Source organism: Solanum dulcamara, chromosome 3 (assembly GCF_947179165.1).
Source record: "Solanum dulcamara chromosome 3, daSolDulc1.2, whole genome shotgun sequence".
Classification (NCBI taxonomy): Eukaryota; Viridiplantae; Streptophyta; class Magnoliopsida; order Solanales; family Solanaceae; genus Solanum; species Solanum dulcamara.
Window position 1 is genome coordinate 62,649,072 of NC_077239.1, and position 9,114 is coordinate 62,658,185.

General features: G+C 44.0%; 1 long non-coding RNA gene across 1 annotated transcript; it reads right to left on the reverse strand.

Moving 5' to 3' along the window:
* Positions 1-4,628: 4,628 nt before the first annotated feature.
* LOC129881679 (uncharacterized) lies at positions 4,629-7,389 on the reverse strand. Its single transcript, XR_008765673.1, has 3 exons — positions 7,094-7,389; positions 6,555-6,631; positions 4,629-5,004 (listed from the first exon to the last, which is right to left on the reverse strand). It is a non-coding gene; the product is annotated as an uncharacterized LOC129881679 (long non-coding RNA).
* Positions 7,390-9,114: the final 1,725 nt, after the last annotated feature.

The following is a 9,114-nucleotide window of genomic DNA, read 5'->3' on the forward strand; positions in this document are numbered from 1 at the left end:
AGAATTCTCATACGAGGTTATTATAATAAAAAGTGGGTCCCACATCCAAGAGTCATTTTAAGTCATATTTCACAGCGGGCCTCGATATTAGTCCGAAAGTCTCAAAAGGCGAACGAAGGGTCGTTCTAGACTAAAATCAACATTACGGAACTAACCGCGCTGTCAGAATTTTTATTCGAGCGCATTTTCCAAGAATGTTGACCAAAATCAACTATAGGCTAAGTTTCAAAGTCAAAAGCGCCAAATAGCCCCAAACTCGTATCGATTGACTCGATAGTTATTCCAACAGTGATACTAGCCTAATTTGGTCATTCCGGAGCTGATGGAACCATCAGAATTTGAATTCGAGATTTCGTTAGCCCAAAACTCAAAAAGTCGCAACTAAACTAATTTAGACCTTTAAAATACCAAAATGGACTCGGGACCTCTAAAAATTCAACCAATACTTCTTCTAGACCAAAAACCATATCCTGAATCCAATGGAGTTGTCGGAATTCCATTCCGAGCATCGAAACTCCAAAAGTTGACCAAAGTCAAACCTTGGCTTAAAGTTGCTCAAATTCTCAACTCAAGGCCTCAAATCTTCGTTACAGCTCCAAAACTGATTCCGTAAAGTCTCCTAAGCCTATTTCGACATTTAGGAGCTGCTGGAATCGACGGAATTCCATTTTGAGACCCGTAGCTCCAATTGACCCCAAATACCACTTTTTAACACTTAAAGCTTATGAAACTCAAAATTTCCAAAGACTTAACTTTTCATAGGATTTTCTAAAAATCAACATCCGGTAACAATTAGAAATGACTAGGGGCATCTAAAGGGATGGGTAAAATGGTCATTTTACAAAAATTCCAAAAATGACCTTGTGGGTCATTACAATATCCACTACTAAAAGAACTTTCGTCCGCGAAAGTAAAAGTACAATCACTCTCTAGAGGCACGAAAGGACGAGGGTTTTGGACCTGCATACTTTGCCTAAATTTTAGACACCCTCTCGAGTCGAACAACGCTATCACAGAACTTAGGCTGAGAAGAAAATCCTCAATTTCACTTCCAACTCCAAAAACTCCTTCAGTCCTTTCTTGGGCTCCAACTCTCACTCTTTTAGCCCGAACTTGACTCAAAACACTGGATTTCAATTAAGGACGACCAAAATAAACCAAAACCACCGAATTGAGTAATACATGACCATGGCAGATACAACTCACTCAAAATTTCAAGTATTTGTCTTTTGTTTTCAAATCCTTTTCTCCAAGCCACTAAGGGCGTTCTACCAATCCTTACCTATCTCGAAAATCTTCAACGCAATTTGAAAATTGCCTATCGAACCATACAATACCAACCTCTAAGGAGTTACATACTCTACCTAAACATATGAGGATGAAAACAATCAAAACAAGGACACCCCGCGCAAAGCCCCAAATCCCAACCTCAACTTGAAAAACCAAGAACTCAAAATGAAACTAATGTTCTGGAACTGAACACTTCTTAAGCTTCCGAAAGCTTGACTCACACTCCTCGGACCACACAAAGGGATCATCCTGGCGAGTCAAATGGATCAATGGTGATGCAATGGTGGATAAACCCTCGATGAATCATCGATAATACCCAGCCAATCCAACAAAGCTCTGAATCTCTGTAACAGATGTGGGCCTAGCCCAACCACGAATAACCTTAATCCTCGTCGGATCCACCCTGATACCCTCTCTGGACACCACGTGTCCTAGAAAATGCCACAGACTCCAACCAAAACTCGCACTTTGAGAATTTAGCATAAAACTGCTGGTCTCTCAAGGTCTGGAGCACAACCCTCAAATGTTGCACGTGCTCCTCTCTACTCCGTGAGTATACTAGTATATCATCGATGAGTACAATCACAAAAGAGTCAAGATAACGACTGAATACTCGAGTCATAAGGTCCATAAAAGTTGTTAGGGCATTAGTAAGTCCAAAAGACATCACAAGGAAATTGTAGTGGCCATAGCGAGTTCGAAATGCAGTCTTAGGAATGTCGGCTTCTCTAATCCGCAACTGGTGGTAGCCAGACCTCAAGTCAATATTAGAAAACACGGTCGCACCCTGAAACTAGTCGAATAGATCATCGAAATGAGGCATGGGGTAACGGCTTTTCACTGTTACCTTGTTCAGCTGCCTGTAATCAACACACATCTGTATAGTCCCATCCTTCTTCTTAACAAATAGGATGGGTGCACCCCACGGCGACACACTCGGGCGAATAAATCTCTTACCTAAAAGATCCTCAAGCTGCACACTGAGCTTCTTGAGCTCTGCGATGACCATACGGTAAGGTGGTATAGAAATAGGTTTAGTGCCCGGCTTCCAAATCTATGGCAAAGTCAATATCTCTCTCCGGGGGTAGACCAGGTAGGTCAGTGGGGAAGACATCAGTATACTCCCTAACCACAGGGACTGAATCAATAGTAGGGGCCTCGCTGGACACATCATAGACATACGCTAAGTACGCCAAACACCCGGCAAATTAGCCATCGGGCCCACATAAAGGATATGACCCCAGTCGGCGAGCGACTATAAAAACCCTACCACAAGACTAGGGGAATACTAGGCATGGATAATGTAACAGTCTTGGCATAACAGTCCAACACTGCATGATGAGGGGATAGCCAATCCATGCCCAGAATAACATCGAAGTCTAGCATATCAAGTAAAATAAGATCTGCCCGAGTCTCATGCCCCTAAATAGTCACCACACAGGATCTACAAACCTGATCCACTACTAAAGAATCCCCTACCGGGGTCGAAACATGTAACAGGAGCTCAAGTGACTCATAAGGAATACCCAAACGTGGAGCAAAATATATAGACACATAGGAATACGTGGAACCTGGATCAAATAAAGCTAAAGCAATCTGCTGACAAATAAGGATAGTACCTGTGATAACATCATCTGATGCCTCAGCCTCTGCCCTCGCCGGAGCAGCAGAGAAGTGGCCCTGTCGGCCTCCCCCACGAACATTCACCCTACCAACTGACCTGCCTCCTCGGGAACCTCCTCGAATACCCTGCTGACCATCGCCGCGGCCGTGGCCTTGATCTATACCTCCTAATGGAGGTGGTGCTACTACCAACGATCTAGCCCGACCGGGACATTCCCTAGTCTAATACTCTAGTGAGCCACAATCGAAGCATTCTGAAGCTGAGCGACCCTTGATAACTCATCCGCGGTAGGAAGAAAGCAGACTTGATCCCCTCGAGCTCTGCCCTACGGTGGAACTCCCCGAACGGGGCTGACTACCCTCAACTGCTGGCAGGGCGGCCTGAATCGGCCGGTTGGACTGACCCTGCTGGTACCTATCCTGCTGGAATCGTTGACGGGGCCTGTCATAACTATCATGGCCCCTAGATTGGGACCCACTGTAGCTACCCTGATGCCTGGGTCTCTTATCGCTTCCCCTTTGGGCCTGACGATGAATAATATCGATCGTGCGGGCATGATCCACCACATCCAGAAAAGAGCAGCCCACAGAAACCAAGTGCTCAGTCCCCACCCTCAGGTAAGGTCTCAATCCGCGCAGAAAAACATCATACCCGCTCCTCCTCAGTGGGTAGAATCATAGTGGCATGTTAGGAAAGCTGATGAAATCTGGCCTCATACTCCGTAATTATCATGTGACCCTTCTCCAACCGAGTAAACTGATCCAGGAGTCGGTCCCTAACACTCCTAGGGATGTATAGAGCCAGGAAAGCCTCTGAGAACTGGGCCCATGTTAATAGTGGTGACCCAGCTAGCCTGGACTGCAAATAAGAGCGCCACCACTGTCTAGCTGCCCCTCTGAACTAGTGAGCAGTGAAGTCGGCACCTCTGGACTCCACAAGACCTAAGGAATGGAGCTGCTCTTGACAGGTAGTCAAGAACGCTATGGCATCCTCGCCAATAGCTCTAGAAAATATCGGGGGTGACAGCCTTCTAAATACCCCTAACATCTTCTGATCCTGTAATGACATCATACCCTCCAAAACTATTGGCGGGGGTGCAACAACTGGTGGAGGCGGCTGAACCTCTGGTGCTGACTAGGTGGACAGATCCCGCGGTGCCGGTATGCATGTTACTGGGGTCGAGGCCTATGGTATAACCCCTATAGCTGTGAGGAGCTGCACAATCGCTGCCTGCAGTGCTGGGGTCATAACTGGTGCAGCTGGGGGCTGTGCTGGTGGTGGTGGTCCCTCTGGCTGAGTAGGAATAGGAGCGTCCTGATGCTCCTCTACTAGCTTCGGCTCTATCTCCGGGTCGGGAGCTAGTGCTGCTCCCCTGCCTACTCTACGGGGCCGGCCTCAAGGCCTACCCAGAACTGGTGGGTCATCATCTCCAATAGTACCGTGCGTACGAACCATTTAGATTAAAGAGCGAAACAAATGAGATTTTAGGAAACCAATAAGACACAAGAATGCACGAAATGAAGCAACATAGAGATCGTTCCTAATGACATCCTGTAGCCTCTCGAAGATAAGTTACGGACGTCTCCGCACCCATCCGCGAGACTCTACTAGACGTTAGCTCTGTACAAGTGAGACCAACGAACCTGGGGCTCTGATACCAATTTGGCACGACCCACTTTTCATCAGGTCATGATGGCACCTACTATAACCCTCTAGTAGGTAAGCCAACCCGTCAACCCGGAACTTCAAGTAATGTGTTTGAAGGCAAAAACTATATAAGAGCATTGAATTATAAAAGTAAACAAAATGAATAAGCGGAAGTAAACCAAAACATGTTTTAAACAACTAAAGATCCCTCCCAGAACCTGGAAGTCACAAGTACAGAGCTGCTATAAAATAAAAGACGAGTACAAGTCTCGAAAGTGGACCGGACATATATATACAATAACTGGCTAGTCTCAAAAGGCAAAAGACGGGCCATCCATTTTGAAGGAGACAGAAGTGATCCAAAAACGCCAAGTTATCACCCTAGTCTCCGAATCTGACTGCAACAAGCTCGATCTATTCGTGACAGTAGCTGGTGCTCGGTCCTGCATCACGAAAGTAGATGCAGAGTGTAGTATGAGTACCAAAACAACAGGTACCCAGTAGGCATCATAGGCCGACTGAGCAGAAAAGGTGAAAACAATATGAAAAAGAGGAATAAGCCTAAATAGGAATCAACATAAGCATCTAAAGTGAAAAGAGTACTATCTACGAGAGCTACAGCTAACTATACCCAACTGGGCCCCCATAAGCCCAGTCGGGACACTCGTACGCAATATAAATAAAAACCCGAATGAACCCCCATAAGTTCGCCGAGTACACAGAATAGCTATAACTACCAAGGCTAGGAACCAAGAATCTGTGATGTCAGGAACTGAAGTACTGTATCACTTCCAAAACCCAGAATCTCCAAGAGTCAATCGATCTAGGGGTGACTTAGGGGTCGAGGCCGGGACTGGGACCCAGATGCTCGCCCGAATATTCAAAGTGGCCAAGGCCGGGACTGGGTACCCGGATGCTTGCCATAATACATAAGTGCGGGACTGGGTACCCGGATGCTCGCCGTAATACATCGGTGCGGTCGAGGCCGGGACTGTGTACCCGGATGCTCGCCGTAATACATCGGTATGATCGAGGCCAGGACTGGATACCCGGATGCTCGTCATACTAGCAAGTCGGCGGAGGCCGGGACTGAGTACCCGGATGCTCCCCGATAATTCAGAACGGAGGCCGGGACTGGGTACCCGGATGCTCATAGATAATTTATCCCATGGTTTCGAATATATCCTTTCCAACTAATCAACAACAGTACCGAGAATTTCCTCCACAATGTGTCAACTAATATGCCGCCAAAACATGAACCGGAACCGAAGCCAAACGATCATGAATTCTAGTATTGCCAACGCATCTCAAAAGTTATAACTATACCGAGTTATGGGTGGGAGTGTTATTAAGAGCAAGGGTATCGCCTAGCTAAGGCCAACTACTAGGCACTAGCCCGCTACACCATTCTACAGGGATCTAAGTCCACCGGAGCGACGCTTGGCATATAAAGCAAGTTTACATCCTATACTAAGGCCAACATACTCCACAGTATCAACAACATGCTCATTCAACTCTCCTTATAATACTAACAAATAACGATAAAATACACATGCTTCTAAATACCTGAAAAACCTAATAACAAGCCTAAAGCATGATTTCTAACACCTATACTAAGGCCAACATATTCCACAGTATCAACAACATGCTCATTCAACTCTCCTTATAATACTAACAAATAACGATAAGATACACATGCTTCTAAATACCTGAAAAACCTGATAACAAGCCTAAAACATGATTTCTAACACCTATACTAAGGCCAACATACTTCACAGTATCAACAACATACTCATTCAACTCTCCTTATAATACTAACAAATAACGACAAGATACATCTGCTTCTAAATACCCGAAAAACCCGATAACAAGCCTAAAACATGATTTCTAACACCTGAGATATACAATTAAACTACCCAACCAAAATCACAACTATTTCAACATGCTTTCACACATTCCAACTCAATCTAAAGAAAGGTAAACCGTAGCCTACCTGTAGGCCAAACACGCGGGCTCCAAATCACTGTGCTGGAGCTTTTCCCTTTCGAACGGCCTCGGAACGCTGCCAAGCTGTCAAAAATAGAACCACAACATCGATACAGTCGTTTCGACACTAATTTCATAATTTTTGGAAATGGACCAATTTTTGGGTCGAAAACGGGAATTGTGGGGCCCACATACGAAATTCCGGATTTGACTCCTAAAACAGGTTCTAAACGTCACCCCAAGCTCACAAATCAGATTTATAACACAATTTGGGGTGGAAAATTACGCAAGATGATCAAACAACCAAAACTCATAAATTCGGACTAAAGGACTAAAAATGGCAGCATCAAAATCAGTAAATTCTGGAAATACGAGACTCTTTCAACCCAAACAAATTGCACTATGATGATCCTTGCGAAAAACCCACAATCTAGCCTCAAGAATCACTCAAAACGGAGTTATATTGACCAAGATACACTCTTTCAAAATTCAATAAAATTTCATTCCGAAAATCACTAAATCTGCAGCTAAAAATCAATTTATTACCTCGAACGACGTGCCAAAAACAGATTCTGAAACTTCCACGATGTTCTCCTTAAATTTCCACGCAAGATAGCCTCTGGAATCGCCCAAATCGGATTTATATTGGTCAAGAAATAACTTGTCAAAGTTCTTCAAAAATCCATTCCGGAAATGGACACTGCTGCAAATAATATCACGATTTTTACCTGAATCGAATGCTCCAAATTAGTTTTCAATCTCTCCAATGCGTTCTCCACGAAAAACCTCACAATTTTACCTTTTGAATCACCCAATTTGGAGCTCTAGAACTCAAGAAATGAGGGTTCAAAGTTGAGGAGAAAAATCTGAAAATCTGGTGCAAAAATCTGCACTATTGCACCAGATTTTTCTGGTTTTCTATTATTTAAAGTCTCCGAATGGACACTCGGAATTCGTTCGGAATCCGATAAAAATAAACCAGATATGCTACCCTACTAAATTCGATATTTCGGACTCAATGGCGCATTCAGAATTCTCATACGAGGTTATTATAATAAAAAGTGGGTCCCACATCCAAGAGTCATTTTAAGTCATATTTCACAGCGGGCCTCGATATTAGTCCGAAAGTCTCAAAAGGCGAACGAAGGGTCGTTCTAGACTAAAATCAACATTCCGGAACTAACCGCGCTGTCAGAATTTTTATTCGAGCGCATTTTCCAAGAATGTTGACCAAAGTCAACTATAGGCTAAGTTTCAAAGTCAAAAGCGCCAAATAGCCCCAAACTCGTATCGATTGACTCGATAGTTATTCCAACAGTGCTACTAGTCTAATTTGGTCATTCCGGAGCTGATGGAACCATCAGAATTTGAATTCGAGATTTCGTTAGCCCAAAACTCAAAAAGTCGCAACTAAACTAATTTAGGCCTTTAAAATACCAAAATGGACTCGGGACCTCTAAAAATTCAACCAACACTTCTTCTAGACCAAAAACCATATCCTGAATCCAACGGAGTTGTCGGAATTCCATTCCGAGCATCGAAACTCCAAAAGTTGACCAAAGTCAAACCTTGGCTTAAAGTTGCTCAAATTCTCAACTCAAGGCCTCAAATCTTCGTTACAGCTCCAAAACTGATTCCGTAAAGTCTCCTAAGCCTATTTCGACATTTAGGAGCTGCTGGAATCGACGGAATTCCATTTTGAGACCCGTAGCTCCAATTGACCCCAAATACCACTTTTTAACACTTAAAGCTTATGAAACTCAAAATTTCCAAAGACTTAACTTTTCATAGGATTTTCTAAAAATCAACATCCGGTAACAATTAGAAATGACTAGGGGCATCTAAAGGGATGGGTAAAATGGTCATTTTACAAAAATTCCAAAAATAACCTTGTAGGTCATTACACTTCTCCTCTCAACACTCCAATGGAATTGCCCTCTCCAATGACCACAACCCTTTCTTAAAAACTCCCATCGTCTCTGACCAAGGTTGATTACTCTGATGAAGATGACGATACATCATCATGGGGGCATCTCTTAGGGTCTTTGCTCGGGGAGAAGAACATACTATCTCTCCAACTCACCCTAGTTTATCACTGGGTACTCCACCAGAGAGATAACTGTCACCTCCTACTCATCAAACCCATCAATCTCCCCTCTACTAATACCTCAAAATAACCTTTTACCCCCATTCTTATCTCCTCCACCTACTAATACCCCTAGTCTCTATTTTTCTCCTCCTAATCCTACTGTTACCCTCGCGTACTCCTCCTCTGTGAGTTAGATGTCTTCCAACCATGCTGATTCACCCTCTCCACTATAAATGACCATTCTTTCCCATACCCACCCTCTCTCCACCTCAAATCTCATGACATTTCTTTGAGTCAGCTTAGCATAAATACTCATAAATGGCCCAAAAACATATTGATGTTAAGAGGGTAGGTCCTCGCGCCCTTTATACTTATAGAAAAGGAAGGCTGTGATTGATGAGACCACCGAGTCTAGCAGAAGAGGTATCAGAGTTGGGGTAAGTCTCTACTTAATCCTTCCTCTCCTCCCGTTGTTCTT